This window comes from Protobothrops mucrosquamatus, unplaced genomic scaffold, assembly GCF_001527695.2.
Source record: "Protobothrops mucrosquamatus isolate PMUCROS unplaced genomic scaffold, P.Mucros_1.0 scaffold2470, whole genome shotgun sequence".
NCBI lineage: Eukaryota > Metazoa > Chordata > Lepidosauria > Squamata > Viperidae > Protobothrops > Protobothrops mucrosquamatus.
Window position 1 is genome coordinate 56,888 of NW_015388540.1, and position 16,449 is coordinate 73,336.

Here is a 16,449-nt window from a genome sequence, read left to right on the forward strand (position 1 = left end):
TCCGCTTCCCCCGATCCATCATCATATGGCGCCTCTCAGGGAGACTTTCCGGGCAGGCCTCCCTCCCAGCGCCCGTCCCGCTAGACCAGGCCTCGGGGTCCCCCCTCCTTCCCGGGGTTCCCTTCTCCGCCAGAGAGCCTCTCGGACTGCGACTCCCAGCATCCCCTGCGCCCTACCTGGATTGCGAGCCAGCCCGCGGACGAATCAATTGGGCGATTAACTTGTATTCGTTTCCGGAAGTGGAGGCGGGACTTCGCTGCGAGCCCTTTGCCTGTTACCGGTAGCTCTTCCTCTTTCTTTTGAATGGACCGCCCCGAGGAGTCCTCCTGCCAATCGCTGCCCTCCCCAAAGCGACCAATCGGCGTTCTGCTTCCTTCCAACCATGAGCCATATGGCGCCTGCGCAGTAGCGAAGGTTCTTTCTCGGCAAGGGGGTGGGGCGAGTGGCTCCCCTTGAACTGTTCTCCCCCCTCGCCCCCCCCACATCCAGGCAGCGGAGCTGAGGGGCGTCCCTCCCCCCTCCCCATACTGGGGGTCTTTCCTTTGGCAGGGCGGGGGGGGGCGCTTCCTGCCTTCTTCCTCCTGGGGGGCTCCGGCCAGGCTCCCCCCGCGGCCCCCAGGCAGCCCCTCTCCCGGGTGGGGGGGTCGGAGCAGGGGAGGAGAAGGGCGGGGGGAGAGGTGAGAGCAGCCTTCCCATATCTGGGGGGGGCGCCCGGAAGAGGAGGGGGCCCAGCTCTTCCCCGAAGCCCCCCGTGAAGGCGGGAGAAGCAGCGACGAAGGAAGACTGGCCGGGGAAGGAAGGAGGAATCTCCTGACAGGGAGAACTGTTAACCGGTGGAACTACCTGCCTCCAGAAGCTGTGAATGCTGCAACACCGGAGGTTTTAAAGAAGAGACTGGACAGCCATTTGTCTGAAACGGTATAGGGTCTCCTGCCTGAGCACGTGGATGGACTAGATGACCTCCAAGGTTCCTTCCAACCAACTCATTATTATTATTATTATTATTATTATTATCATCATCATCATCATCATCATTATCCTACAAGGTTCCTTCGTGCTCTGTCATCTCATGGACGATTCTGCCTTTCTTTGGGTTTGGCTCTTCAGAGCTTCTGCCCCTCCCTTCACCCTTCACTCGCTCTGCATTCACACCGGAAGCTCTTCGCTCTTTTCCCTCGTGGGGGAAAAGGAGGATATGCAATTATATGTATATTATAATTAAGGACTACCTTTCCCAGCCTCTCGGGGTGCTTTGGACTGGGGTAGATTTGGGGTGCCGTATAACATCTAATGCTCCTACCCCTTTGGGGGCTTTTTTGAGAGAAGAATCCATCCACGTCCTGAGGTTGGGATGTGTGTGTCTTCCTCAATCTTGACTCTTCCATCGCAGGCCGGAGAGATTGAAGTTTCTGCGCAGGATCTTAGGTGTTCCTAGCACTGCGTTCCTCCGGGCACAGAGAGCTCTGAGTTGGTTCCTGGGATCTGTTGCAGCCCCTCTGCCCGCTTAGGAGTCCCATCCCTGAGTGCTGGGACTGGGAGTAGAGGCAGTCAAGCTGTCAGGAAGGATAACTGCAAAAAACACCACAGGGGCGGCAAACAGGGTTGGGTCAGTCAGCCCCCTCCCCTCTGGCTGCATCACCAGAACCTCCCTGCCCAGACCCAGCTTCTCCTCTGTGGCCCCTTCTCTCCCAAGGACCCCATTGCAAAACTGCAGCAGAGGGGGAAACCCCCTCCAACTCCTCTTACTACATGGTTTTTTTTAACCTCCTTTGGCCTCTTGGCAGCTGATGCCAAAGCTGCCACACAGGCACACCTTTTCCTCCTATGCCCCCTTTGGAGGGGGCTCCTGTTACAGCTGCTACCTGGGCCAGGGTGCCCTGAGACATTGACCCTCAACCCTGGGCTGGCACCTATCTCATTTCCTTCCTGCAGCTGACTGGCAAAACAATACACCTGTTTATCAGCCAGCACATTTTTAAATGTGCACATTTGCAAACTAAGATACTTAAAGGCCTGGAGACTAAAACATATGAAGAAAGGTTGCAAGATTTGGGTTTGGCTAGAGCACAGGTGTCAAACTTGTGATCTTGTGTGACGTGTTGTGACTTTTTTCCCATTGCTGGCAAAGAGGTGGGAGCGGTTTTGGCGTGACGCATCCAGATCGTGGGCCGTCACTTTGACATGCCTGGTATATTAGGGCTCCTGCTTGAGTAGGGAGCTGGACTAGGAGACCTTCAAGGTCCCTTCCAGCTCTATTCTAAATTTGAATTTGCCTTCACTAACAACCAATGTGGGCTCTGAACTGTTCCCAGGAACTCATTCCAGCTTCAGCAGCTGAAGCATCAAACCCTGAAGAAGACAAAGGGGGGGGGGGGCAAAGGATGTCATGCCCACCTTTTCCCCTCCAAGTGATAAGCCACCTTGGAAGTGGTTTTTGCAGACCGTGTCCCACATCCCTGAAAGAGAAGCCAGCATCCACTCAGGGATTTTTCAAAGTGGTTCTCTGGGATTTCCAAAAGCAGGGAATTAGGGGGAGGTGCCCATTTATTTTGAAATGACTTCTTTTATTAAATTTGGGAGCAGCCCAACTCCCAAAGACTCTGGGTGCTTTACAAAAGAGAAGAATAAAAGGGGAAAAGAACGTGCACCTGGGAACACTTACTGCATTGCACACTAAAGCACCCTGTGGCTCAACCACCTGCCTGACACCCCCCCCCAGCCCAGGAGCAAAGCCCGCTCCTCAAAGAGGTATGGGACATTTGTTGGGTGAGGCACAGAAATCTCTGGGTGATGCTGTTAGAGAGGGGAGGGGTCTGCAGCTCTCTTGGGGGCAACATGTAAGCAATGGGCCATCGCTGCCTTTCCAATTCCAGTCCCTGCCGTGCTCCAGGTGCTAAAGAGGCTGGAGCTCAATTAACCTTTTCCCAGATCAGCCATTTCCCAGACGAACCATCCTCACGTCGAACAGCGATACAGACTGAGCTGGGTTTTTTTTTTTAATTTTCCAGTGCTAGACAGCATCTCTTGCATTTCCTGGTGGTCCCCCATCCAAGTGCCAACTAACACTAAACAAACGTCACTTCCCAGGTCAGCCAACAATGTCCAGGGACAGACAGAGTCCCCTCCAAAGAGTCCATTGAACAATGCCAGGGGTCTGGGTATGGACAGTCAGGAGTGGGGAAGCAAGTCGTCTGAACACGGCCTCGAGTCCCGCTCGGTCCTCCTTTAGGTTGTTCTAGGCCAGAGGTGAAGAACGATGATGCCCCTTTTATGACTTCTGGACTTCAACTCCCAGAATTCCAGAGCCCGCATGGACCACAACTCATAAAAGGGCCATCAGCGATCGCCCTCCTCCTTCCTTCCCTTTTCCAGCTGAACGCCTGCAGCCTCGCTCTGTTCCCCCTCCGAGAAAGATGACGCCAGGAGTCTCCCTCACTTCCGCTTCTGCCCGGCATACACATGGTGCCCCCCACAGTATTTCCACTTGTAGGTTTCTTCCGTTGTGGCCGGGGAAGGCCGTGCCACTGACCTCCCGGGCATCCCTCCAGCTCTGGCCCTGACGACCCGTGTGTCCTTCTTTGCACCTGCCGAGGAACCGCCCGCGAGAGCCGCTCTGAGTGGCCCCAGTGCCCTCTTTACTGCGGGACGTGCCCCAGCCTTTCCCAGCCCTCAAGATGAAGTAGAGCCGAGCAGCAACTCCCCCACCAGCCACCAGGGGGCAATAAAGGACGGGTCTTGACTCCACCTGCCGGTCCTCGGGAGCGCTGCAGCCCAGAGATGCTCTACCCGGGGTTTCCTTTGGAGGGCAGCTCTTCCTCCCAAGGAGGCGGGGCCCTGTCTGGCCCTAGATTAGAGCGCACAACAACCTGTCCAGGTAGGCTGGTGAAGGCACTGCAGAGGCTGATTGACAAGAAAGTTTTGAGTTTATAGTTCAGCAACATTTTGTTTCCGTTCACACAACGTAAGTCCTTCCCTAGAATGTAAACCCATATTCGCACGTGCTAACTGTGGCCGTGTTGAGAAGGGCTGGATTTCCGGGGCTTTGGCTGTCGTCCTAGTCCAGATTTCCTTCATATATCTGAGGATGGCCTTATGTGGTGCTGACGTTTGGAAAACCCATTTAGATTATATGAATGAGATGGAGGCCAAATTAGCCCCAGATTCAGCCACATCACACTTGCTCCAAATAGGCACCGAGTGGAATGATCGTTTAAAGGCAATTTATTAGTCTATTATAGCAAAGAGATTTCCCTCAATGAAAAGAGGGAATCCAGGACACAGAATCGGGTTTCATTTTATACGCCATATAGTAGAAAAAGTACAAAACAAGACTTGATTGGATGGAAGAAACCATCCTGCTCAGTTAAGCCAGAGACATGGACAGTAACATCCCATAATATTAAGCATAACCATTGAAATGTGGATTGCATTAAAAGGAGAACATTCAAATGGGGAAAAGTGTCATGAGTCAAATGAGGCTGTTACAAAAAGGTACAATTTCAACCACACAATTTCAGTTTGGCATTTAACACAATCATTCCCCAGCATCTAGTAGACAAACTGGGCCTTTTAGGCTTAAACGCTCTTTGTGTAACTGGATTCATGATTTCATTGGTGATCTGGCATAAGGAAACAGCCTAGTTTTAAATACCGGAAAAACCATAGAAATCATTGTCGATTTCAGAAAAGGCAGGCACAGCCATACTTCTCTGTGCATTAATGATTCACCTGTGGAGAGGGTTACCAGGATCAAATTCCTGGGTGTGCAGCTAATGAGTAAAGTTACATAACCCTTGAAAAAGTGTGTAAAATTATTCAAATTCCACTATTTGGCATCACAGAAGAGCACACTCATTAAGCAGAGTGTAGAAATAAAGGGAATAATAAAATGGTGCTGTGCATAAGTTTACTTACTCCTGAATGTTTGGGCTGAGAATATAGTATTGACTCACATTGACAAGATTGAGATGGCAATGAAGGGTAAGAGTTCACACCTGTCTTACTGAATTGTACTTAGGTATGTGATAAACATTCAAGTAGCTTCTTAGTAAAGTATTGCAGGCAGACTGTCCACAGCCTGGAGTTTGATTCTGACAGCGCTCAAGCCTTGACTCAGCCATCCATCCTTCTGAGGATGGTAAAAGGGGGACCCAGATTGTTGGCGGCAATATGCAAATAATGTTTACCTTGGAAATCTCCCAGAGTGCACTGTAAAGTCAGTCCGTTGTGACTGAAGGTTTTTCCACACTCAGGCATATTTAACATTTTCCCCATGTAAATTCTTTGATGTCGATAGAGGTGTCCACAAACAATAAAGCTCTTTCCACACTCAAGGTATTTGTATTGTTTTTCTCCCGAGTGGATTGATGCTGACAAAGACTTCCCTTCCCACAGAAACTCTTTCCACACTCCACACATTTATATGGTTTCTCTCCTGAATGGAGTCTTTGATGTCTGTAAAGGTTTCCCCTCTGACTACAGCTCCTTCCACACTCAGACATTTATATGCTTTTTCTCCTCTGTGAATGCTTTAATGTTTATGGAGACTTTAACTTTCAGTAAAGCTCTTTCCACACTGGAGGCATCCACTGGAGGTAGTCCCCCAGGTGCGAGAGTTCATTTAGCCACTTTTCACAAAAAAGAATTTGATGTGAATGAAGGTTTCCCCTCCGACTGAAGCTCTTTCCACACTATAGGCATTTATATGGTTTTTCTCCTGAGTGGATCCTTTGATGTACATAGAGGGTGCTGCTCCGAGGGAAACTCTTTCCACACTCCAGGCATTTATGCGGTTTTTCTCCTGAGTGGATCCTTTGATGTCTATAAAGGTTTCCCCTCAGACTGAAGCTTTTTCCACACTCCAGGCATTTATAACATTTTCCCCCTGTGTGGATCCTTTGATGTCTATAAAGGCTGCTCCTCTGACTGAAGCTCTTTCCACATTCCAGGCATTTATGTGGTTGCTCCCCTGAGTGGATCCTTTGATGTGTATGAAGGTTTCCCCTCTGACTGAAGTTCTTTCCACACTCCAGGCATTTGTATGGTTTTTTTCCAGGGTGAATTCTTTCATGTATATAAAGGTTTCCCCTCTGACTGAAGCTCTTTCCACACTCCAGGCATTTATACTGTTTCTCTCTTGAGTGGATTCTTTTATGTGCATAAAGGTTTCCGTGATGACGGAACCTCTTTCCACACTCCAGGCATTGATATGGTTTCTCTCCTGAATGGATTCTTTGATGTACGTAAAGGTTTCCCCTCTCCTTGAAGCTCTTTCCACACTCCAGACATTTATAAGGTTTTTCTCCTGTGTGGATCCTTTCATGTCTATAAAGGTCTCCCCTCAGACTAAATCTCTTTCCACACTCCAGGCATTTATGTGGTTTTTCTCCTGTGTGGATCCTTTGATGTCTATAAAGGTGTCCCCTCTGACTGAAGCTTTTTCCACACTCCAGGCATTTATGTGGCTTTTCTTCTGAATGGATCCTTTGATGTCTATAAAGGTTGCTTTTCTGATTGAAGCTCTTTCCACACTCAGGGCATTTATATGGTTTCTCTCCTGAGTGGATCCTTTGATGTGTATAAAGGCTGCTCCTCTGACTGAAGCTCTTTCCGCATTCCGGGCATCCATAAGGTTTCTCTCCAGTGTGGATTCTTCGATGGTTTTTAAGAGCTTCATTTGATTTGAAGGATTTTCCACATTCCGGGCACTGATATTTCTCTCCTCCCTCCTGGATTCTCTGGGGATTTCCGAGTCTTCCGCCTGTCCCGAAGGACCCTCCGCCCTCCAGGCCCGTCTCGGGGTCTCCGCCCGTTTCCTGCTCCCCGGGTCTCCCTCCAGGCGGCCTCCTTTCCCGGAGTCCCCTTAGGCTCATCCCTACCGGGCCTTCCCCGCCGTCTCCTCCCGGGGCTGCTCCGCGGGGCCTCCTCTCCGCTCGGGCGGCACGTCCGTTCTCCTGCAGGGCGAAGGGGGAGGAGGAGAGGCGGGTCACGGCTTCATCCCTTCATCCCAAAGCCTCGGCCTCTCATCAGCATTTCCCGGGCAAGACCCAGACGGAGCCGGCCTCCCTCCCAAGGCCTCGACCTCCCCCCTCCTCTCGTTCTTCGCCAGAGAGCCTCTCGGACTGCGACTCCCAGCATCCACTGCGCCCCACCTGGCTCCGAGCCCGTCCGCGGCCGAATCAATTAGGGCGCTTCAATTCTATTCGTTTCCGGAAGTGGAGGCGGGACTTCGCTGCGAGCCCTTTTCCTGTTACCGGTAGCTTTTCCTCTTTCCTTTGAATGGAGCGCCCCGAGGAGTCCTCCTGCCAATCGCTGCCCTCCCCAGAGCGACCAATCGGCGTCTTCCTTCCTCGAAAAAGCCAGTTGGCACCTGCGCAGTAGCGAAGGTTCTGTTCGGCAAGGAGGTGGGGCGAGGGTCTCCCCTTGAAGTCTTCTCCCTCCCTCACCCCCCCCCCGCATCCAGGCCGGCGGAGCTGAGGGGCCTCCCGGGGCTGCGTCTTCGCCCCTCCTTCCCCCTCCCCATACTGGGGGTCTCTCCGTAGGCAGGGAAGGGGGAGTTGGGGGCGCGCTTCCTCCCTCCGCCCTGCCTGGGGGCTCCGGCCAGGCTCCCCCAGTGCCCCCCAGGCAGCCCCTCTTCCGGACAGGGGGGTCGGAGCAGATGAGGAGAAGGGCGGGGGAGAGGTGAGAGCAGCCGTCCCATATCTGGGGGGCGCCCCGAAGAGGAGGGAGCCGAGCTCTTCTGGAGGCGGGTAGTTCCACTGGTTAACAGTTCTCCCTGTCAGGAGATTCCTTCTCCGGTCAGTTTCCCTCTGAATGTGAATGTGGGTGTTAGATCCCAAGGAGGGAATTGTGTTGTGTGAACTGAAACAAGATGTTGCTGAACTATAAACTCAAAACTTTCTTACCAATCAGCCTCTGCAGTGCCTTCGTCAGCCTACCTGGGCAGGTTGTTGTGCACTCTAATCTAGGGCCAGACAGGGCCCCGCCTCCTTGGGAGGAAGAGCTGCCCTCCAAAGGAAACCCCGGGTAGAGCATCTCTGGGCTGCAGCGCTCCCGAGGACTGGCAGGTGGAGTCAAGACCCGTCCTTTATTGTGTCCTGGTGGCCGGTGGCGGGCTTGCTGTTTCTGGCTTAACTGAGGAGGATGATTTCTTCCATCCAATCAAGTCTTGTTTTGTACTTTTTCTACTATATGGCATATAAAATGAAACCCGATTCTGTGTCCTGGATTCCCTCTTTTCATTGAGGGAAATCTCTTTGCTATAATAGACTAATAAATTGCCTTTAAACGATCATCCCACCCGGTGCCTAATTTGAGCAAGTGTGACGTGGCTGAATCTGGGGCTAATTTGGCCTTCATTGTTGTGTCTGTTAAAGAGCTCCTCCATCTCATTCGTATAATCCAAATGGGTTTTCCAAACGTCAGCACCATGTAAGGCCATCCTCAGATATACGAAGTAAGGAAGACTGGACTAGGACGACAGGCAAAGCCCCGGAAATCCAGTCCTTCTCAACACTGCCACACTTGGCATGTGTGAATGTGGGTGTTAGATCCCAGGGAGGCAGTTGTGTTGTGTGAACGGAAACAAGATGTTGCTGAACTATAAACTCCAAACTTTCTTGCCCATCAGCCTCTGCAGTGCCTTCGCCAGCCTACCTGGACAGGTTGTTGTGAGCTCTAATTTAGTGTCCCACCTCCTGGGGAGGAAGAGCTGCCCTCCAAAGGAAACCCAGGGCCCAGCATCTTTGGGATGCAGCGCTTCCGAGGACCGGCAGAGGGCAACAATACCCGTCCTTGGCTGCCCTCTGATGGCCGGTGGGGGAGTTGCTGCTCGGCTCTACTTCATCTCGAGGACTGGGAAAGGTTGCGGCGCTGCCCGCAGTAAAGAGGGCACTGGGGCCCTCAGAGCGGCTCTCGTGGGTGGTTCCTCGGCAGCGGCAAGGAAGGGCCCGGGGTTCGTGGGGGCCGGAGTTGGAGGGATGCCGGGAGGGGAGGTAGTGCAAGTGGCGCAGCCTTTGCCAGCCGCAACGGAAAAAAACTACGAGTGGAAATGCTGGGGGGCGCCATGTTTATAGGCGGAAGTGGAAGTGAGGGAGGCTCCCGGCGCCATCTTTGTAGAAGGAGGAACAGAGTGAGGCAGCTTGCGCCCCCTGCAGGCGTTCAGCTGGAAAAGGGAAGGAACGAACAGGACGCCTTTTATGATTTGTGGTCCATGCGGGCTCTGGAATTCTGGGAGTTGAAGTCTAGAAGTCATAAAAGGGGCATCATCGTTCTTCACCTCTGGCCTAGAACAACCTAAAGGAGGACCCAGCGGGACCCGAGGCTTTTCACATGACATGCTTCCCCAATCCTGCCGGCAATGGGTTGGGAGCGATTTTGCTTTGGCAGTTTGACACCCCTGGGTTAGAGAAAAGAAGTACTAGGCGTGACATAATAGCAGCATTCCGGTATTTGATGGGCTGCCATAAACAAGAGGGGGTCAACCTATTTTGCAAAGCACCAGAAGGCAAGAGAAGAATCAGTATATGGAAACTAATCGAGGAGAAGCAACCTGGAACTAAGGAGAAACTTCCTAACAATGAGGACAATTAACCAGTGGAAGAGCTTGCCACCAGAAGTTGTGGGTGTTTCATCACTGGAGGTTTTTAAGAAAAGACTGAACAGCCGCCTCTAACCTCTCAGGTCCCTTCCAGCTCTATGTTAAATTTGAATTTGCCTTCACTAACAACCAATGTGGGCTCTGAACTGTTCCCAGGAACTCATTCCAGCTTCAGCAGCTGAAGCATCAAATCCAGAAGAAGACAAAGGGGGGGGGGCAAAGGACATCATGCCCACCTTTTCCCCTCCAAGTCAGAGAACCAGCCCAAGTTATCAGCAGTCACATGATGGTTGTTGCACCCCGAGCAATTCACTATCACGGCTCCATGATGATAAGTCACCTTGGAAGTGGTTTTTGCAGACCGTGTCTCAAATTGCTGAAAGAGAAGCCAGCATCCACTCAGGGATTTTTCAAAGTGGTTCTCTGGGATTTCCAAGGACAGGGAATTTGGGGGAGGTGCCTATTTATTTTGAAATGACTTTTATTAAATTTGGGAGCAGCCCAACTCCCAAAGACTCTGGGTGCTTTATAAAAGAGAACAATAAAAGGGGAAAGAGCGTGTACACAAGGGCAAAACACTTACTGCATTGCACACCAAAGTTCTCTGTGGCTCAACCACCTGCCTCACCCCCCAGCCCAGGAGCAAAGCCCCCTCCTCAAAGAGGTATGGAACATTTGTTGGGTGAGCCACAGAAATCTCTAGGTGATGCTGTTAGAAAGCGGAGGTGATTGCAAATCTCTTGGGGCCAACATGTAAGCAATTCCAATTCCAGTCCCTGGAAGACAAACTGGGCCTTTTAGGCTTAAACGCTCTTTGTGTAACTGGATTCTTGATTTTCTTACCAACAGGCTGCAATATGTGCAAGTTGGAACAAATACCTCTAATACCATTTTCTTGAGCACAGGTTCTCCTCGGGGCTGCATCCCAAATCTGCTGCTGTTCACCCTGTTGACCCATGACTGTTGCGCTAATTTTGACAACAACAATATTGTGAAGTTCTCAGATGATACAACAGTAGTGGGCCTTATTCATAATGACAATGAGGGCGCTTACCGCAAGGAGGTTGAGGGGTTGGTGAAAGGGTGTAAGGAAAACAGCCTAGTTTTAAATACTGGAAAAACCATAGAAATCATTGTCGATTTAAGAAAAGACAGGCACAGCCACACTTCTCTGTGCATAAATGATTCACCTGGAGAGATGGTTACCAGCATCAAATTCCTGGGTGTGCAGCTAACAAGTAGGCTGGGTTGGTCACTCAACAGCGAGACACTGCAAAGTGGGCACAGCAGCGCCTGCATTTTCTGCGTTGCATGAGAAAAGCACATCTTTCTCCTATCCTTACCACTTTCCATAGGGGGACGATGGAGAGCAGCCTATCATACGGCATCACAGTCTGGTTTGGAAGCATCCCTGCTTCAGACAGGAAGGCGGTGCAGAGAGTGGTGAGGATGGCCGAAAAGATCATTGGCAGCTCCCTCCCTCCCATCCAGGACATAGCACAGAAGCGTTGTTTGTGCAGGATCGGTAAAATTATCTGGGACACTACCCATCCTCTTCACGACCTGTTTTCCATGTTCCCTTCTGGGAGTAGGCTTCGTGGTATCCGTAGCAGAACATCCAGATTCAGCCATAGTTTCATTCCATACAGCATTAACCTTGTGAACTCTCAAACTTCCTCCTTCCGTTATATTTTCAAGGTGGACAGAGTTTCATATTTATTTGTTATGTATATGTAGGCGTGTAGGTCTATTCATATGTTGCATATAGTATGTTAGGTGTGTGTGATATGTGTGTTCACTTTGAGAGCGGGCAACTAAATTTCATTTTTGATGTGTGCCGTTGTGTCCAGAGTAAAAAAAAAATGACAAAGTTTATCTTATCAAAAGCTGAAACCTTCTATATTGCAAGTTTATTATAAAACTATAAAAGTTGCAAATAAGTGCAAGGAACCCGTTGCTTGGCCTTCAGCAAGGAATGTATTCCTGCAACACAGACATCGTGATACGATCCCCTCCATGAGCTGGACGAAGGGAGGTGCCATAGTGCAGACTGAGATCAGGAAGACCGGAGAAAGAATATGCGACAGCTCAGGGGCTTCTTGGAGGGCCAAATGCTCTGGGGCTGAAAAAGCCACTGAGCTGCCACACAAAGTCCAGTCTTAGCCCAGCTCAGCATTGTGGTGCAATGGGACATGTGCGCCATGCCCCAAGAATGCCCAGCCATCCTGGCCAGGGTTGCCTGCACCCACCTCCACTCCGAGACCCTTCCTGGCCTCCACTTTACAGTCCAAACTGATCGTCCTCATCTTCTTCCTCCTGCTGCTTGTCGGGGATCTAGGCACTAGGCGAGGCTGCAGCTCTAATTCAGGTAATCTTCGACTTAACGACAATAGTGGAGTCGGCGCATTTCGGTCAGAAGGATGGAAGATGTTAATTGAAACTCGTTAAGTGAAAGAGTCCACATCCTAGATCACCCCAATGCATACGTTAAACGAATGTAGGGGTGAATGAAGGATTGTTCAATATGCACGGGGTGCCTCAGGGATACCTGCCTTGGGCCTCCCCCACCCCATGAGATACCCCCATGCTCTGCTTCCTTTCCTTGGGATCTCCATAGCCATCTCCACCCCTCACAATGCCTTGCTTACCTTCTGGAGATCTGCAGAATTTCTCCCTTCTGCCTTTCTCCGTGGCCTATTAAACTCTAAACAGGAGAATGAGTCACAGTTTGTGCTCTGCAGTTTCTGTATTTCCTGGGGAGAAACAAGAGCCTATGGCAGTGGGAGGGAGGACACACAATGAAGGGTTAAGTGTCAAAAGGGCGAGGCAGAGGGAGCTGCTTTGCCTTGTTTCAAACCTGACCCAGAAGGCAAAGTTGCTGCTCCACGTGGCCCAGTAAGAACAGCCTATAACGCTGAATTCTACAGATCTCCGGAAGGTAAACAAGGCATTGTGAGGGGAGCGACAGGGTGGCAGAGCAGGCCCATGCCTTTGGGGATCCGGCAGAGCAAGGATGGAGGAGGAGAGATAAGTAGGCATGCTTCAGCGTCTCTGCAAAGTTTGAAAGCTGCCTGGTCATTCGTGAGAATGGCGTGATAATTTTTGTAAAATTCTAATCTTCGAACCACGGTCATACAGGGCTTTTGGGAGGTCTGTTGGAATGTTGAACGGTCACTAAATGATCTGTCGTACCTCAAGGATTACCTGTAGTTTGGTACTTCACCGCTGAAGTTGTTTAAGGCAAACCGTACGACCTACCTGTTTTACAGCCACATTATTCCACTCACCACTCGGATGAAATTCTGAGTTTGCAGAGTTGAATACACTTGTGCTCGAAAGATTACACACACCTTGAAAAACTGTGTAAAATTGTTCAAATTCCAATATTTGGCATCACAGAATAGCACAATCATTGAACCGAGTGTACCAATAAAGGGAATAATAAAATGGCACTGTGAATAGGTTTACTTATTCCTGAATGTTTGGGCTGAGAATACAATATATACTCATGTTGACACACAAAGGTTGAGATGACAATGAAGGATAAGAGTTCGCACCTGTCTTACTGAGCTGTACTTAGGTCTGTGATAAACATTCGAGTAGCTTCTTAGTGCAGTATAGCAGGCAGACTGTCCACAGCCTGGAGTTTGATTCTGACAGCGCTCAAGCCTTGACTCAGCCATCCATCCTTCTGAGGATGGTAGAAGGAGGACCCAGATTGTTGGCGGCAATATGCAAATAATGTTTACCTTGGAAATCTCCCAGAGTGCGCTGTAAAGTCAGTCTGTTGTGACTGAAGGTTTTTCCACACTCAGGCATATTTAACATTTTCCCCCCATGTGAATTCTTTGATGTCGATAGAGGTGTCCACAAACAATAGAGCTCTTTCCACACTCAAGGTATTTGTATTGTTTTTCTCCCGAGTGGATTAATGCTGACAAAGACTTCCCTTCCCACAGAAACCCTTTCCACGCTCCAGGCATTTATATGGTTTCTCTCCTGAATGGAGTCTTTGATATCTGTCCACATGGCCAAACAAGTGCCGAGCCAGCTCCGGTTTTTGCTTTTGCTAACTGAAGATGTTTGAGCTGGCTAGCAGCCGTTATTTTTTTTAAAAGGTAACTGCAATGGTTCCAAGCTAAATTGGCATTTATAAGGTTTTTCCGCTTGTGTGGATTCTTTGATGTCTATGAAGGTATCCCCTCTGACTGAAGCTCTTTCCACACTCCAGGCATTTATGCAGTTTCTCTTGAGTGGATTCTTTGATGTGCAGAAAGGTTTCCCCTCCGATTGAAGCTCTTTCCACACTCCAGGCATTTATGCAGTTTCTCTTGAGTGGATTCTTTGATGTGCAAAAAGGTTTCCCCTCCGATTGAAGCTCTTTCCACACTCCAGACATTTATGCGGTTTTTCTGTGTGGATCCTTTGATGTTTATAAAGGCTTCCCCTCTGACTGAAGCTCTTTCCACACTCCAGACATTTATGCAGTTTCTCTCCTGTGTGGATCCTTTTATGTTTATAAAGGCTTCCCCTCTGACTGAAGCTCTTTCCACACTCCAGACATTTATGCGGTTTCTCTCCTGAGTGGATCCTTTGATGGGTATAAAGGCTTCCCCTCTCACTAAAGCTCTTTCCACACTCCAGACATTTAAATGGTTTCTCTCCTGTGTGGATCCTTTGGTGTGTATAAAGGTGTCCCCTCCGATTGAAGCTCTTTCCACACTCCAGGCATTTAAATGGTTTCTCTCCTGAGTGGATCCTTTGATGTTTAAAAAGGGTTGCCCTCTGACTGAAGCTCTTTCCACACTCCAGACATTTATGCGGTTTCTCTCCTGAGTGGATCTTTTGATGTTTATAAAGGTTGCTGCTGTGACTGAAGCTCTTTCCACACTCCAGGCATTTAAATGATTTCTCTCCAGTGTGGATCCTTTCATGTTTATAAAGGTTTCCCTTCTGACTGAAGCTCTTTCCACATTCCAGGCATTTAAATGGTTTCTCTCCTGAGTGGATCCTTTGATGTCTATAAAGGTCGCTGCTCTGACCAAAGCTCTTTCCACACTCCAGGCATTTAAATGGTTTCTCTCCTGTGTGGATTCTTAGATGCTTTATAAGATTTCCTTTTCTTTTGAAGGATTTTCCACATTCCGGGCACTCATATTTCTCTCCTCCCTCCTGGATTCTCTGGGGATTCCCGGGTCTTCCGCCTCTTCTGAAGGACCCTCCGCCCTCCAGGCCCGTCTCGGGGTCTCCGCCCGTTTCCTGCTCCCCGCTTCTCCCTCCAGGCGGCCTCCTTTCCCGGAGTCCCCTTCGGCTCATGGGCTGCTCCGCGGGGCCTCCTCTCCTCTCGGGCGGCGCCTCCTTCCTTCCTCCGCCGGGCTCGCCCGTCCTCCTGCAGGGGCGAAGGGGGAGGAGGAGAGGCGGGTCAGAGTTTCGTCCCTTCCGCGGAGGGGAGTCCCAGGCCCGCCCGCGGAGGAAGGCCGAAGCCTCCGCCTCTCAGTGAGACTTTCCGGGCAGGCCTCCCTCCCAGCGCCCCTCCCGCCAGACCAGGCCTCGGGCTCCCCCCTCCCTCCGCCAGAGAGCCTCTCGGACTGCGACTCCCAGCATCCCTTGCGCCCTACCTGGATTGCGAGCCAGCCCGCGGCCGAATCAATTAGGCGCCAAAGTTGTATCCGTTTCCGGAAGTGGAGGCGGGACTTCGCTGCGAGCCCTTTGCCTGTTACCGGTAGCTCTTCCTCTTTCCTTTGAATGGACCCGCCCCTAGGAGTCATTCTGCCAATCGCTGCCCTCCCCAAAGCGACCAATCGGCGTCCGGCTTCCTTTCCTCCATCAGCCATATGGCGCCTGCGCAGTAGGGAAGGTTCTTTCTCGGCAAGGGGGTGGGGCGAGGGGCTCCCCTTGAAGTCTTCTCCCCCCTCGCCCCCCCCGCATCCAGGCAGCGGAGCTGAGGGGGGCCCCTCCCCCCTCCCCATACTGGGGGTCTCTCCCTGGGCAGGGCGGGGGGGAGCTGGGGGGGCGCTTCCTGCCTTCTTCCTCCTGGGGGGCTCCGGCCAGGCTCCCCCCGCGGCCCCCAGCAGCCCCTCTCCCGGGCGGGGGTCTCGGAGGAGGTGAGGAGAAGGGCGGGGGGAGAGGAGAGAGCAGCCTTCCCATAAATATATATCTGGGGGGGGGCGCCCGGAAGAGGAGGGGGCCCAGCTCTTCCCCGAAGCCCCCCCTGAAGGCGGGAGGAGCAGCGACGGAGGGAGGCTGGCCGGGGGAGGAAGGAGGAATCTCCTGACAGGGAGAACTGTTAACCGGTGGAACTACCTGCCTCCAGAAGCTGTGAATGCTCCAACACCGGAGGTTTTAAAGAAGAGACTGACAGCCATTTGTCTGAAATGGTATAGGGTCTCCTGCCTAAACAGGGGGTTGGACTAGGCAGTGTTTCTCAACCTTTACAATTTTAAGGCATGTGGACTTCAATTCCCAGAATTCCACAGCCAGCATTGTTTGCTGTGGAATTCTGGGAGTTGAAGTCCACATGCCTTAAAATTGTCGAGGTTGAGAAACACTGGACTAGAGGGTCTCCTGCTTGAGCAGGGGGTTGGACTAGAAGACCTTCAAGGTCCCTTCCAGGACTATACTATACTATACTATACTATACTATACTATTTATTTTATTTTATTTTATTTTACAAAATTTATATGCCGCCCTTCTCCCCATGGGACTCAGGGCGGCTCACAGCATGTTAAAACAATATACAAAATTACCCCTTCTAAAAACCAATTAAAATCCAAATATTAGTGGCTGTGACTATTTAAAATCATTAAAAATTATCCCTATTTAAAATTCACCCTAGGTCAGGCCCGCTTGT

General features: G+C 50.9%; 2 pseudogenes; both read right to left on the reverse strand.

The window, feature by feature from the left end:
- LOC107295740 overlaps positions 1 to 6,713 on the reverse strand; it is a 34,371-nt pseudogene extending 27,658 nt beyond the window's left edge.
- A 6,813-nt stretch (positions 6,714 to 13,526) lies between these two features.
- Positions 13,527 to 14,755, reverse strand: LOC114922154 (annotated as a pseudogene).
- Between the last annotated feature and the right edge of the window lie 1,694 nt (positions 14,756 to 16,449).